The 16,694-nt window shown below is 35.5% G+C and overlaps 1 protein-coding gene across 16 annotated transcripts in view; it reads left to right on the top strand.

The window, feature by feature from the left end:
- LOC115066185 (synaptic vesicle 2-related protein) overlaps positions 1-16,694 on the top strand; it is a 795,221-nt gene that overhangs the window by 20,569 nt on the left and 757,958 nt on the right. For 5 of the 16 annotated variants that reach the window (XR_007422134.1, XR_007422133.1, XM_049451323.1 and 2 more), the window contains exon 1: positions 918-1,067. The exons of 2 other annotated variants lie outside the window; for them this stretch is intronic. The gene's annotated coding sequence lies outside the window, so the exon portion shown is untranslated. Of the gene's footprint in view, positions 1-676; positions 702-916; positions 1,068-1,242; positions 1,329-12,372; positions 12,503-13,845; positions 14,420-16,694 lie in introns of those variants that run through there. 9 more of the 16 variants (XM_049451318.1, XM_049451316.1, XM_049451321.1 and 6 more) reach the window with 9 other exon arrangements.

Below are 16,694 nucleotides of genomic sequence, written 5' to 3' on the forward strand. Positions count from 1 at the left end.
GACCTCTTGGCAATGGTACCCTTGTTGCCGAAAAATTACGCAGAGTATTGCGTTATTTCAATAAGAAAGTAAATTTTGTAATTATTGAAACTTTATATTTTCCTTTAACCAGTAAAATTTAACTCGATATTTAATTTTTAATTATCACTATCAGTGTGGAAAAACGTTGTAAGTGCCATCGGCTATGATGATGCGTGTAGTGGAAAAACGTGTTATCGTCGCTACAAGCAAGGCGTTTATAACGTTATTCCATTAAAAAAAATTTAAACAGCGAACCTTGTTAATACTGTACATTTTTTTGTTTAAAACTTTTGTAAAATATTAACAAAAGATGCAATATAAATAAGTATTTAAGCAAAAACTATTTAATAAAGAATTCACGTGTTTAAAACGTTTTTCTTCTCTGTTGAAAAATTCCAAATTTGGCGCTTACAACGTTATTCGAGGCGATGATTCAATTGTATTGTTGTTTTGTTTTTATACATTCCTGATCTTATAATTTTTCACATAACTGTTTATATTTTCGTAATCTGGAGAACTCTTAATCCCGACATTGGGACAAAGATATCTATGACTGGGGCATGCTATTCTAAATATGTTTACACATACATACATATACATACATACAGAAATATGTATGTACATATATCCTTCATCTAGAGGACCACTTCTATCTGTACACACCCAACACCGAAATCGGGGTAATTATTATATTACATTATAATATTTGTAACCCACAAAGACTCTGAATTAAAAATAAAATCTTTAATTTTTTAGATTTTTAAGTATTTGCTGTTTAATTGTGTGTTTTGTCTTTTTGTTCGTTTGTAATATATTATGATAACTGTAAATATGAATGTATGTACATACATACATAAGTGTAAAAGACACGGTAGAGGAGGTAAAAGACTCCAGAAATGGAAAGGTTTTTTTCAGGGGACATCTTTCTGAGTTACGTACATATGTATGTACATATGTACTTATTTATGTGTGCATTCTTGTAGTGTGAGCCAATTCTGATTAATTCGTTTTAAAGTAATAAATTCCGGAATATTTATGTATTTGGAGTAAGTGCACTACAAGCATACATATACTTACATACGTAATAATGTTTCAGAATAAGAATATTAATGTTACGTAATAATACATACATATATCTGAATACCATTGTTGTACTATATTTGATATCCCAACTAAATAATGAATTAACTTTCGTTTCCATAAACTTAGTACTCATTATTTGGTTGCGATTTAGAATAGCATCGCCCAATTAGAAGTGCTTCTCTAGTTCTTCAACTAAAGTGATTCAGCCGTATAAAAATATGAAAGCAAGTATTACCCGAAAACAAACATATAAATACCACTAAACAGCGGCAGATATAAACATTTAAATTATGCTTTTAAAAAACATCAGGTTTTATTGTTATTTTATTTATATAGGCACAATTCCGATTTCTTTGGCGCCGCGATCTAAAGGTACCGTTGGAAAGAGGAAGTCCTCCTGATTAAAAAATATATAGAGTTATAGGGTCCGCAAACGCTTAGTTTACGAGATATTCGACCTTAAAGTTCGAAAATTCGCAAAATTGGACCATTTTAAGAAGCTATTTCGCCACATTAAACGCGCTTTATTCACATTTTTCACTTCAAATTAATTAAATTACACTATAAACTTTTAAATAAATCCAGATTTTACACTTTTAGCAGGTTTTTTACCTAAAAAATCTTTATTTTAAAAATTACATTTTACACTTGTTCGAACCTCATTTGTTTACCAAAAAGGGAAATGTTTAGTATCGCGCCGGCTTAGTATCGTTTATGGAGAAAAACAGGGGAGGGATACCCCCCTCACGCCCCCTTATTGGAAAGAGGAAGGATCGAACTTTTAAATAAACCCTCCTTCGACCCCCTAGAGCCCCTATAGATCTGTAGGGAGCCCTTTGAAAATGACAAAAACCAGTATTTTTGCTCATTTTTCCATACAAACTGAAACCAATGCAACCCAGGCAACATTTTTGTATGGACAAGAAATCAAAATAAAGAAAACCAAAATGTTTCAGTGCAATGTATATACATTTTTAATTGCATCTATTAATGATACAAAGGGATCCGGGGTGACCGAAGTTTTTTCGTGTAGTACTCCTTTCTGCGTTGGCGGCCTTCGGCCGCGCTCTAAAAAAATAACCCTGATCGAGCGAATACCCGGGTTGACTGATGTACTTTCGTGTAGTACTCCTTTCTGCGTTGGCGGCCTTCGGCCGCGCTCTAAAAAAATAACCCTGGTCGAGCGAATACCCGGGTTGACTGATGTACTTTCGTGTAGTACTCCTTTCTGCGTTGGCGGCCTTCGGCCGCGCTCTAAAAAAATAACCCTGGTCGAGCGAATACCCGGGGTGACCGATGTACTTTCGTGTAGTACTCCTTTCTGCGTTGGCGGCCTTCGGCCGCGCTCTAAAAAAATAACCCTGGTCGAGCGAATACCCGGGGTGACCGATGTACTTTCGTGTAGTACTCCTTTCTGCGTTGGCGGCCTTCGGCCGCGCTTCAAAAAGATAACTCTGGTCGGTCCAACACTGGGGTGTATCAATTTTTTTCGCATAGAACTCCTTTTAGCTTTAAAAAAAATAACTCTGGTCGGTCCAACACCGGGGTGTGTCAATTTTTTTCGCATAGAACTCTTTTTTGCGTGGGCGGCCTTCGGCCGCGCTTTAAAAAAGTAACCCTGGCCGGTCCAACACCGGCTACGCCATCCACAGTATTTTAGCACTGAACACCTTTTCGCGTTCACTTCACACATTTGTTGCTAACTGGGTTTAATTTATTCCCTTTTGTTCGTGCTTTCTCGGTAATTTGACAGTTCAAATTAGGCAGTCATTTTGGTTTTTCGCATTATTGAACTCAATGCAGAAAAGGGTGTATTTTATTTAAAGATTTACAAAGAAATTAACAATCAAAAGCAATTAAAAATATTACTAGTGGTTTTTATAATTCATAAGTAATATACATATGTGCGTGAAAATGTATCCATAATTGGTTTGGTACAATGCACACCAGATGAAAATACACTAGCATATATTGAGATATTTGCAAAAAATAGCATTTTTTAAAGTGAAGTTTTGGAAAAATTTGTGAAGCGATTTTTATAAAATATGTTTTAAAATAAAGTTCACTAATTTAAGTATACATGCGTGTTTAAAATTTTCAATTTGGTTCTCTCGTTTAGGTACAGTGAGCCAAAATTAACCGGCGCGATACTAAACCCAACCCACCAAAAATTACGACGAAATGGAGCGCTGCCATGTGGTGATAAGGCAATTCGCTGAAATTCCTCTTTTTCGCAAAAATTCCTCTATTCATGCATATGGATATTTTCTTTTATTAATTTATTAAGCAAATAAGTAATATTATATGCATGTATTAGTAATATTATATAATAATACTAGCTGACCCGGCAAACGTTGTTTTGCCATGTATATTATTTCTAGGAAACATTTTCTTAGTTCAATAAAAATAACTATCTACTACTAAGTGTGCGGGGATGTATTTACATATAATCGAAAGCATTATAAACAATGAAAATATGCTTTATTTAAGTTAATAAAATAATATATTAAAGTAACGAATATATTTTAAATTACAATTTTTGATAGCTTTCTAAATATCAAAAATAATTATTCATATTATCCTATCAATTATGGTAATTTTTTTCGTTTCATTAATTTTTTAATGACTAACCGTGTGCCATTACACAGCCGTGGTGGGTTTAAATTGCGTAGCAGAATAATCGGAGATCCAACCTTCAATTGTAAATGATGTGGTGGCATGCCTGGCAAATCCAATGAATTTAAAAACTCAATTGGATAATTCACAGTCTCGTTGGTATCGCAAACTGCATCGATAGATTTGTATGACACCAAGTCCCCAGGCAACAACTGTTGAATCTTTAAATTTAACCCATTGACGTCCACATTTTTAGCTGCCAAAATCGCTCTTTCTGCCAGGCGCTTACGATTTGCATATTATGTGTGTACGTCGGGAAATATGTGATCGATGAGAGTATTTTGCGAGTCGATGATTGTGCAGAAGTCCGTCTGTAATTTGATGCATCCAGTGTTTTCATGTACATCAACTTTCCCATCACCAATATCTAACAGTTGTTTAGAGAAATTTTTGGCGGATGGATCCTGAAGCATTTGAACGCGCATGCTCACCGTCAGTTGTACTTTTTCAACATTACGCCATAGTCGCAAAGATTTTAAGCAAGCATTAATTTCATCAGCGTACGTTGAACGTGGAATAACGGGAAGTGTTTGTCTAAAATCACCAGAAAGGAGTAACAAAGTGCCGCCAAATAGTTTATCATTGTTTTTTATATCCTTTAATATCATATCTAAGGCCTCAAGCGAATGTTTGTGTGCCATAGTGCATTCATCCCAAATAATAAATTTACATTGTTTCAGCACTATGGCCATAGACGATTGTTTTTTTATGTTGCACACTGCATCTGGATTATTTTGAATGATCAACGGCAGCTTAAATGCTGAATGAGCTGTTCTGCCTCTATCTAATAAAGTTGCTGCAATGACAGAAAATGCAACGGCCAATGCGATGTCATTTTTTGATCGTATCTCGGCCAGAAGTAACGAAATAAGGAATGTTTTGCCAGTTCCACCTGGTGCATCCAAAAAAAAAGAATCCTCTTTGTCTTGCCGAAACTGCCAGCGTGATGCGGTCGTAAATAATATTTTGTTCATCATTTAGTAGTCGAACATTGCGACCAACAATGCCTGCCATTTCTACAGTATCGTACTGTAGTTCACGATTAATATCTGTGTTGAGTAAATCAGATGCACTTCGATTCGGTGAGCTCATACCGAAATGACTGATTGGCAAATTCGCAATAGCAATGCAAAGATCCTCGATAGCAATCAATGCTTCATTGTACATTGCATCACTGAATGATATCGTTAAATCATTGCACCTTGTACGATGTCGATACAATATATCATCAGTCATTGAATCTTTGTGATTATCCCACAACATTTGTGCTCGGGCCGGGAAACATGTAGTCAGTACTATAGCAAACAGTAGACGAATTTGTGATCCTGTGCAGTTTAATGTTGCTTCAGCAAACGTACTGTCCCAATGATTGTCGTCTTCTAGCAAGCCTAGAGCAAGGCATGCATCTTTATACGTAGGATACTGTTGTCCATCTACCTTACGTATATCTTGAAATGACAATGGCCCGGTGACATTAACCAACAATAGTCGCAAGTAAAAGCACTCAGTCTGCCTTGGATTGACTGTATATAAATTACGAATAACCGTCTTGTTTCTTTATTATTATCACTTTATTAATCAGATCATGCTGTCTGATGAGTTCTCTGTTACAAACTGACCCTTACATTCTAAAGCTAATGTCTTAAATAAGTCCCGGCACCTTGTCTTAGTTGTTGTGTCCCGCAATTCGTTGTTAGTAGTAGTAGTAGAGTTATTGCAGCGGATACGACGCCGACGCTTGCGTTGGCAGTTTGCCGCTACCGCTGTGCCTTACCCGTCAGCGTGGGAATGTGAATTCGTTGACTCAGGCCACGCGCAGCCTTTGTTGTTGACAAAGGGCAGCTTATGTTAACTTATACACTACCCAAAGTATTTGATTTAAATAAACCGTGGTGCGCATCAACTGGTGTCCCTTGCTTGCGGGGTATCCATTTTCTTTTCTGAGCCCATGTAAAATACCGTGGAACTTCAGAGTTGAGAAGTGTTTGTGCGAAGGCACCAAAAGCGTCCGCACGATTGCACAGTTCAAAAAATTCGGTCAGCGTAGTTTTTGGTGGATTTATAGCACGATCAAGCACTGTATCGTTCGTGAAATATACGCGCTGGCCGTTTTCAAGGTGGACAGCTAAATGGATAACTGCTGGATCCCGTTCATGAATTGGGAAACCGAAAATACGCCAGACAGCTTCATTGGAACTAACATACCGTCCAATTTGGTAATTCGTAATTTCATCATTTTGATTCAACGGAGGAGAATGTACATTAGTATTTTCAATTATAAATACAGCCATATCACTCCCTTTATTCACATACGTATATTTGCAAATATATTTGATACTCTTCACCGAACTGCAAGAGGTGAATATGGTACCACCCAACGATTGTCAATGTCGATGTCTGCGTAGCTGATAGTTTTAATGAAAGTTTGATCGCCATTTTCGGTACTTCTTCGACGATATATGTGACCGTATCGTTAGTAAAATCTTTAGGAAAACGCTTTGTACATTTTCCGTCTACCATGCAAGGTGATGAACGATTCAGATTTCCGCACGGACCATAAATCATGTTTACAGTAACAATATAAAACAGTAATTGATCAGTATACGGAACTGGAATCTTTGCAGAAATCAAACTGTCGATGTTTTCAGCACGTATTTTGTCGACCAACCAAATTAAAATGAGAGCATGAGGTAATCCACGCTTTTGCCACTCAACTGAATACATCCAACAACGTGTGGAGCCAAATACATGCAATTTTGGAATAAAGTTGATTAAAGACTTTAATTTTTGTTTAAACACACGTGCTGTAATATCATGTCGATGTATTGCATTTTGTCCTGGTAATAGCAACGATGTAATTTCCTGCCATTTTGGATTACATGTAAAAGTGATGAAAAGACACGGTCGTCCATATTCACGCACGAAAGTCATGGCATCCTGATTGTATTCTTGCATGTGACGTGGACTACCTACGTACGATGATGGTAAGATAACAGAGTTTCCGATTTCGGCAGTGTCAGCATTGTTCGCAACAGCATCTCGCAAGTGAATATATTCTTCCGTACGCAGCTTCTGTTGATTATATCGCCAGTATCGTAGTCGTTCACTTTCTATCTTCACATACATGTCGACTATAAATTGTTGGCAAAGCTCACGACATGGTAAAATGATGTTGTCTCGACCGCGTCTAATCATCAAATGATATGAATAAAAATCCTTTGAGCGTTCTTATTTGTTTCGGCTCCTGTAATAATATATATTTAAATTGAAGATTTATTCTTTAACTAGCTGGCCCCGCAGCCGTTGTCCTGCGTGAAATTATGTGTTTTGAAATGAAAAGAAAGTTGAATTTATCATTTCATTTTTTTTTTTTCAATGTAACGCAGCTTGATAAACAAAATTTTTTGGTTTCTGTTCCGGTGTACAGAAAAGATGGCTTTCCAACTCGTGTGCACGCCACGTATATCTAGCCGTGTGAAAAACATAGAATTTCCAAACTTATTGCACACACTATGCGACTATCTTTGTGTCCTGTTGAGTGTCATCTCAAATGCAATTTTCGCTGGAAACTGAAATGGCAAATCGTTGGAACTCAAAGAAATTCGTTGAATCAAGCATTCAGCCCTTTGTATTCGATAGCTGCGTCACAATCAGTCGGGTTCCATTACATAGTTTCGGCGCTTGCAGATTGCAAAACATAATAACGACAGATCAAACTTTGAGACGCAAATGATGCGGTGGCATACCAAGCCTCTCCAAAGAATTTAGAAACTCCACTGGATAATTCACGGCGACGTCTTCAATGGAAAGACGATCGGTCGATTTGTATGAGCGCAAGTCTTCCGGAATTTGACTTTGAATCTTCCAGTTTAAGTCAAGAACATCTGTATTTTTTGGCAGTTAATATTGCGCGTGCATTTAAGGAATCATAGTTAAGGTAATTTGGCCAATGTCCGAAGATTGGTGATGAGTTCATCTTTCGTGAATTGATAAACCGCAGATGGAATTGATATCAAACCACCGGAAGCATCAACCGGAATTGACCCATTTCCAATTTTTAGCGAATACGATGTAAAATGTCTTCGACAATGTCATTTTTGTTCGTATCTCATAATTGACGCGGATTTAAAGGCTGATATGGTGAAATGATTATCGCGAAAAGTGTGGGAACTTCAGTGGCATTCGAAGTAGCTATCGCATCGTCCAACATTTGTTTCCACTGATTATCGTGTTCCAGCAATTGTAATTGCACACACCATACCATTCACAGTACGCAATACGCCGCGTACATTAATCAGTAGCAACCGAAGGTAGAAGCAATCATCGTTTTTTGGGTGGGTTGTGTAAATTCATCCTAATGCATTAGTTGAGAACACACCTGAATGTCCATCTACTGTTCGGTCTTGCTTTCAGCGTAACTATTTCTTCGACGATGCATTCCATGAATGCAAGGTATTTTCAAATAGAGCAATGTTCTAGTAAGCGGATCACTGACGAAAGTTGAGAAAAAAACTCGTCAATGTTAGTTTTGTTGTTGGCGGTGTTACCACCGGCTGTAATGTATTCTCTGGGCTGAAATAAACTCTTTGGCCAATCTCCATATTAACTGCGAGACACACAACAATCGGAAACCGTTCATGAATTGCAAAAGTAAATATCCTACAAAGCGCTTTATTGCAGTTCACGTATGGACCGTATCGTTTAAGACCATTAAGCGCCATGTTGCTTCCCTTGGTGACGTACTTACAAACGTATTTTATGGATTACACCAAACTGCAATACTAAACATTGATATGAGTTTAGAATGTGAATTAGACAACAGTGGAGAATATAGTACGATCCATATGTTGTCAACTTCGATATTCACTACCCTAAGTTGTATGGTCGTCTGATGAGCTACGACGATGGAGTGGATATCCATCATTTCCAGTTTGCGATTCCGAAAGAAAAGCAAGCGGATAGTGTTTCGTGCATTTATTGTTAGACATATAAACCGAAAAGGGATTGTAGTGTCCGCAAGGTCCATGAACCATCTTGCTTTCCACCACTTCATATAATACTGGATCTTTCACACGTAAAGTTTTCACTGAATAATTTTCAATTGTTCAATTCACAACCTGTCGTAAAGCATCGTAAATCGTAATAGTAATAATTTTTCTCTTGAATAGCCGGAATAAAAAAGCAAGCGATCGAGACTGAACTATTCAAATAATTTCCAAATCAAAATATTGAAAAACAAAACAGAAATTGAAAAAAAATGTTTTTGGAAAAAAGTTACTTTTTGGAATTATCCAATTTGCCGACTTTTCATGAAAAGTATAAGATGTTTTTATTTCTAAACCTTCCTTAATCCACAACGAACAACCTCTTAAAATTTCATCAATATTGGTTCAGCCATTCTCTTAGCGTTACTAACGAACAAACATTCATTCGTTTGTATGAGAAAAAGAAAAGGACTGTTTTTAGGGGTTTTCCGGCAATTATTCGAATAATCCCTGAACCTAAACGAATATTTTAAAAAAAGAATTATTAAATTTCGTTCAGTCGTATTAAAGTTATGAGCGTACATACATTTTGGCGATTCATTTTTACATACATACATATTTATATAGACGAAGATGTAAGGTTGTTTTTATTGTTTTTTTTTTGAAGAAATGAAATATTGAAATGATTCCTACAAACATGAATTTTGAACAAATGCTTATGATTTGAAATATAATTTTTGTATCTATGAGTTGTATTAAATTTTGACATAAAGAGATAAAAAGTATCCTATGTCCGTCTCCTGGCTCTAAGCTACCTCCCTACCAATTTTCAGCCAAATCTGTTCTGCCGTTCTTGAGTTATAAGTGATGTAACTAACACGACTTTCTTTTATATATATAGATAACCAAATAATTATGTTCTTAATAATAAAAGAACTACCTGTTACGGGATCTCGTTGTTTAATATTTACGCAATATCCGTCTTGTCCCTTCCAGAAAATTAGTGGTTTTTGGAGAGCGTCATGTGAACGATGGGTATCACTGATGAACTGAAGATCATTATTTCTGCTTCGAATCACAATTTGTCGCGTAGATGTACGCACGCCAACCATGATTCCAGCAACGTCGTCAACAACAGGTGCGTTGAATCTACGTATATGCTCTCCAGCTGGTGTTCTATCAGGGTTGATGACAATTGCGTGATTGTCGTTGTAGCTGTGATTTGAATAACTTTAATAATTCATTGTGCTCATTTAACAGAGCGTCCAGCTCGCTGACGATACGCCTGGCAAAAGCTGAATTGAGATTATGGTAGTCGCAACGTGCATCCACGCGATTGGCGGGTGAACGTTCGGAGTTCTCGCCACCCATGAAGTAGATTTGTAAAAATTTATGAGATTCGTTTGGCATTGGAAGCAATGAGCCCACTTTGTGATATACTTGGCCTTTGATTTTGAACGTGGAATTAAATTGTAGACCGTTTGCAGCAATATTATTAACTATTTCTGTTGCACAAAACGATGTCATTTGGAAACATGAATTAAATGTGCGTATTGACTTCAGGAACAGGCTAGAATCTGGATCTGTACCGATAAGTAAACCGTGCAATGGTTCAGGTGGTGTTTCAATTTCAGTTAGTTGTACTTTTCCTGATGAGCAACACATCTCAATTGGCTCATTTTTAAATTTAAGTGCAGTCCTTTTCCAAAGTACCAATAACCACTTTGAAATGAGCGTAATATTCAACATCAGGCTCGTACTGGAATGCTAATCGAAAAAATGAATCTGATGCTAACTCTCGATAAACTTGTTGGCGTTGTTGGTCAATTCCTCTACGTCTGTCGACTATGAATCTGCGAGTTTCTCTTCGTTCTAATTGTCTCTGTTGATTTCGTTCATCTCGTGTCTCTTGTGATTGTGATTCACGAAACTGCCTCACTCTCAAACGCGTATCTGCATTATTTTCTTGAACTTGGTCGCTTGATCTTCTTGCTCTTATATCTCGCATGGCTCTAGAAATGGTCGTTCGACGACTCAAATTGGCCCCTTTGCGTTTTTTTGGCATTGCTGACTGTAATTATTAATAGGTAATAATTAAATTATTAATAGGTAATAAATCCTTCTATCAGTGTATTGATGAAAAACAGTGACATAATATTGTATTCATTTGCTTATTATTTGACTTACCTTTCACAATAATAAAACCGGTATATTTATTAATCACCTACACTTTTTCGTTTTGATTTCAAACTATTTCCAAAAATAGTTAAGAACAATATATTCAGGTACGATAATGGCCGTTGTTGACGGGAGCTTACAACACGTGTTTATTTACATGATATCACTTAATAATCTGAGAGTTAAAACTGTCTTTGTCAAATTAATAAATTGTAAATAAATAATTATTGCACTGGAAATGAATGATAAATTTATGATGACAGTAAAATTAACATGAGAATTGCACAGAAAAATTAAAGAAATAGGTATAACAGTGACTGCTACGTTTGATACACAAATAAAACCAAAAAAAATGGCTGAAAAATGTATAGTGAGTAAGACAGGAGACCGGTATCGTCCTCATCCCTACTCTCATAATTAATGGAACTTGAAATTATGAACTATGAATAAGAATTTATCGTACTACAATTGTAATATTCAATTGCCATCTTGCAACCGGTTTGCGGCCATCGACATGATTTTTCAGAGTGGAAAGCTGATTAGTCTTCAGAATTAATCGGTCGAGTCGTTTCAGAGTTATTTCAAAAAAAATCGATTTTTGCGATTTCTTTTGTCAACGATTTCTCGCAAGAAAATTGATCAATTTTGACCCGGTTTGCGATAATCGGCGTAGTTTTGTGAGGTTGAGTGCTCATTAGGCTATGGAATTGATCGATATAGCCGTTTAGAAGTTATTCCCAAAAAACCACTTTTGAAAAAATTTTTTTTGCTGTTTTTTTGAGTTTTCTCGAAATCTACCGATTCGAATCGGCTCAAAATATTAGAAAATCTATGTTAAGTGGAACTCTTTGAAATGCCGTTGGGTAGGGTTGAATCGCTTGGTCCAATAACTTCAACAACCAATAACTTCCCGATTTTAGAAAATTTTTAATTTTCTTCGCGGAAAGTTAAAAACATTTAGGGGTGGACCACCCTTAACATTTAGGAAGATAAAAAATAGATGTTGTCCAGATTCACGAAAATCGGTAGAGCGGTTTCAGAGGAATTCAATAATGTACGCCGTGACACGAGAATTTTATATATTAGATTACGTAATTAAGTGTAAAGTATATGAGTACAGCACGAAAACTCAAATTTTGTTTCAATATTGGATATAAAGTGGTTATATTTTTGGTTATCATGCACTCATATTAAAACAAAATTTGAGTTTTCGTTATAAAATGCATAAATTTTGGTTATTCGATTTCCATTTATTTTTGATGATACATTGTTTTGTATTTTAGGTGACGATATATATATTATTATATTTAAAAAATGAGTTTTGGATATAAAGTGGTTATATTTTTTGGATATTATGCACTCAAACTCAAAAAATATAACCACTTTAAGCTCTTTATAACAAAAACTCAAAATTATTTTTATTTTTTAGAGCGCGGCCGAAGGCCATCAACACAGAAAGGAGTACTACACGAAAGTACTTCGGTCACACCGGGTATTCGCTCGGCCAGGGTTATTTATTTAGAGCGCGGCCGAAGGCGAAAGTACTTCAGTCACCCCGGGTATTCGCTGAAGATTTTATTATAGTATAAAATTGTAATATGTAAATAAAAATGTTATACATATTACAATCATATATATCATTTAATATTATAACACGATTTTACTTATCTGTGTTTATTAAATATAAATCACATATTATTCATATATTCATATATGTATGTAAAGGGTGATTTTTTAAGAGCTTGATAACTTTTTTTTAAAAAAAAACGCATAAAATTTGCAAAATCTCATCGGTTCTTTATTTGAAACGTTAGATTGGTTCATGACATTTACTTTTTGAAGATAATTTCATTTAAATGTTGACCGCGGCTGCGTCTTAGGTGGTCCATTCGGAAAGTCCAATTTTGGGCAACTTTTTCGAGCATTTCGGCCGGAATAGCCCGAATTTCTTCGGAAATGTTGTCTTCCAAAGCTGGAATAGTTGCTGGCTTATTTCTGTAGACTTTAGACTTGACGTAGCCCCACAAAAAATAGTCTAAAGGCGTTAAATCGCATGATCTTGGTGGCCAACTTACGGGTCCATTTCTTGAGATGAATTGTTGTCCGAAGTTTTCCCTCAAAATGGCCATAGAATCGCGAGCTGTGTGGCATGTAGCGCCATCTTGTTGAAACCACATGTCAACCAAGTTCAGTTCTTCCATTTTCGGCAACAAAAAGTTTGTTAGCATCGAACGATAGCGATCGCCATTCACCGTAACGTTGCGTCCAACAGCATCTTTGAAAAAATACGGTCCAATGATTCCACCAGCGTACAAACCACACCAAACAGTGCATTTTTCGGGATGCATGGGCAGTTCTTGAACGGCTTCTGGTTGCTCTTCACCCCAAATGCGGCAATTTTGCTTATTTACGTAGCCATTCAACCAGAAATGAGCCTCATCGCTGAACAAAATTTGTCCGAAAAAAAAAAAAAAACCGAACACTGATTTTGGTAATAAAATTCAATGATTTGCAAGCGTTGCTCGTTAGTAAGTCTATTCATGATGAAATGTCAAAGCATACTGAGCATCTTTCTCTTTGACACCATGTCTGAAATCCCACGTGATCTGTCAAATACTAATGCATGAAAATCCTAACCTCAAAAAAATCACCCGTTATATAGAAAAGTGTTCAAATATTCAATTTTAGCTAGAAAAATCTTTATAGTTTTTTTATAGTAATTAAAGAAAAAGAATCACTCGAGAGTGCAAACAAAGAAAACGCTGTGAAACGCTAAAAAATCCTTCACTTTTGGTTTTTAAGGTGTGGCAATGCTGGTTTTTCTCGTAAATATAAACACTGTAAACTTTTCAGCCATAAATTTGATAAGTGATTTAAATTACTAAATTTGGCTGAAAATTTCCAAAATAAAAGAGTGTATATTTAAATATAGTGAGTGAAAAACGTGAAAATATTCTGTGAAACATGGAGAAATCCCAAGTGTGTCTTAGTGCAAACTTTCGAATTTTTAAACGTGAATATTTTTAAAAATATTAGCTATTTTTACATAATTTTTGGATATTCCTCCTCTGGAGAAGCCCCCTATCCGTACATACCGCATTTATACCGAAATGCCAAAGTAATCGGAATCGTGCCGAAAAAAGAAACATGCGTTAATACAAATAAAGAAAAATCGTTGAAATCGTACATATGTACATACAAACATATGTATTTGGGGTTTAAGTTGTGGCAACGCTCGTTTTCCTCATAATTGTAAACAATTTAACCTTTTCAACAATGAATGTGCCAAGTGCTTTTTAAATTAAAAAATTTAGCTAAAATGTAACAAAATAAAAGTGAAAGCTGATCTGATCAATGTTTGGAGTTTCTGTTTAAATATGCAATGTGAAAAAATTTAGTGAATCATTGTGAAATACTATGTGTTATTAATACAAAATTTTAGGGGAAACTTTAGTTTATTATACCGCGATTTTAGGGTATGTGATATGATTGAATAGAGCTGATGCTCCAGATTAAAAATATATACATATATTATAGCCGTCGAAAACGTATAGTTTTCTAGATATTTGCATTTGAAGTATAAAATTTCGCAAATTTTATTTTGCAATTTCTCGATTTATAGTAACTTTTTCTATCATATTATGCACTTTTTATTCTTACACTTGACTACAATATTTCTACATATTTATTTTATATTAATTATTTAGATATTTGCCTATAATATACATTTTATTTTTTGCACAAATTTCACTACATGTACAATAACATAAGTGCAGAGAACGTACATTTATAGAGAAGGTTCATGGTGTGCCGATTATCAAAATGTTCCTCTTTTTGGAGGGGTTGAGCTTTCTTTTAGTGGATTTCACCCCATAAATATTATGAGCGGATGTCACCAATATTTAACATGAAAGGGACGAAAATAGCAGAATTGAGCATTTTCATTGTTAAATGAAAAAAGTGATGCTAATTTCAATGTTTACAAATGTACGCTTACAGATTCGCGTGTTTATAATGCGCAAACGACTATGGATATGATTTATAGATATTATAAAAGATATACTTACTTGATATCAAAGCACATAAGTATACATGTATATATGTATGTGCAATTTGATCTATTTAATGATGAATTCCATTAAATCTGTAGAAATGTATAATTAAGTCATATTTGTATAATTACTTATGTATATATTGTAAAAAATATAATTATAATTAATATAGGTTTGTTAGGTTATTATATAGTGTATTTTTATATGGACATGTACATACATACATATGTATTTATTTGCTTTGGGCATTAAAGGTTTTGATAACGTTCTAAAAGACAATGCCGTCGCACAGATTCACATACGCATGTAAAAAGATTTTAAAAAACCATACGCATAATTTTCACATATTCACATACGAATGTACATATGTAATTTTGTGTGCACGTAAACAGATTTCAAAGAATCATTCGCATAATGTTTGTAAATTTGTGAACACACAACTTTGTGTGTAAATATATACACCCATTGTTTCATACAAAAACTCCATTGTCACGGACAACCAATGTCCGAACTTCATGTTTTGTCAAAAAGTCAAATATTGTGTTGTTGGTAGAAAATCCATGCTGTGCCGAAAAAAATAAACGAATGGCCGCCGATTGTCACCGCTTTCCTTGCCGCTGTACGGCTTCGCCAACAAACCAGCATAAATATGTATGTTTGTGTGTGAGCTTGCATACATATCGACGCAAATTTTTGCCAACCGCATAAAAATATTTCAAAATTACAACTATTTTTTATATTCCTTGACAAATACAGTCAATCCCACACTCAAAGATACAGATTTTTGTGGTTTGTTAAAAATAAAGATATAATATGGTACATAAGCGACTGCGGACACTTAACCGAGTCGTACTTAAAACAATAGTTTGAATGTATTTCAAAAAACAAAGCTTGAGATGCACCAAGATACAGGAAGTTAAGAGGGATTGGCACTTAGGCGGAGTACTACTTAACCGGGATTGACTGTACACATAAATCTGAGGAATATTGAATATTTTCTTTGAAATATTTCTTGACTTGAAAATCGACAAATAAACTATGTTGGAAATTTTATTCTAGATATATATTTGCGGGGTTGTCACTTTTTCCTTCCATAAAATTTTAGAAATATATTCAATTTATGAATTTTAGCTTTTGAAATCGTCGCGAAAAGACGCTTGTGGGCAAGGCATGCTCGGGGAGACGTAATGGTGTCTGCTTTTTGAAAGTACGTTTGCGTTCATGAATGAAAATTTTGTTGTTGTGTAATTTACTATAAATTTTGACGCCGGCAATTTGGCTGCCATATTGGTTTCTGATGCTTTTTCTAACGATTGTTGTTTTTGTAGAACAATGTTTGTAATTTTTGCTGGTGACATGTTTGGATGAAAACACTCCGGCTCTGAAAGTATTCGACGCAGTACCCGCCGCGGGAAGCAGAGGAAGAGGAAGACCTCCACTCCGTTGGAAGGACCAAGTGGAAAAGGACCTGGCTTCGCTTGGAATATCCAATTGGCGCCACGTAGCGAAGAGAAGAAACGACTGGCGCGCTATTGTTGACTCGGCTATCATCGCGTAAGCGGTGTCTACGCCAGTAAAGAAGAAGAAGACATGTTTTTTTTTGTTTTTGTTTTTAAAGTAGGAGGAAGCATCAAAAGCCGAAGTGCGGAACTTTAATCCGCTAAACTTAACCTACTCCCAACTCCAGACTCTCCCACGG

Source organism: Bactrocera dorsalis, chromosome 3 (genome assembly GCF_023373825.1).
Source record: "Bactrocera dorsalis isolate Fly_Bdor chromosome 3, ASM2337382v1, whole genome shotgun sequence".
In the NCBI taxonomy this organism is placed as follows: Eukaryota; Metazoa; Arthropoda; class Insecta; order Diptera; family Tephritidae; genus Bactrocera; species Bactrocera dorsalis.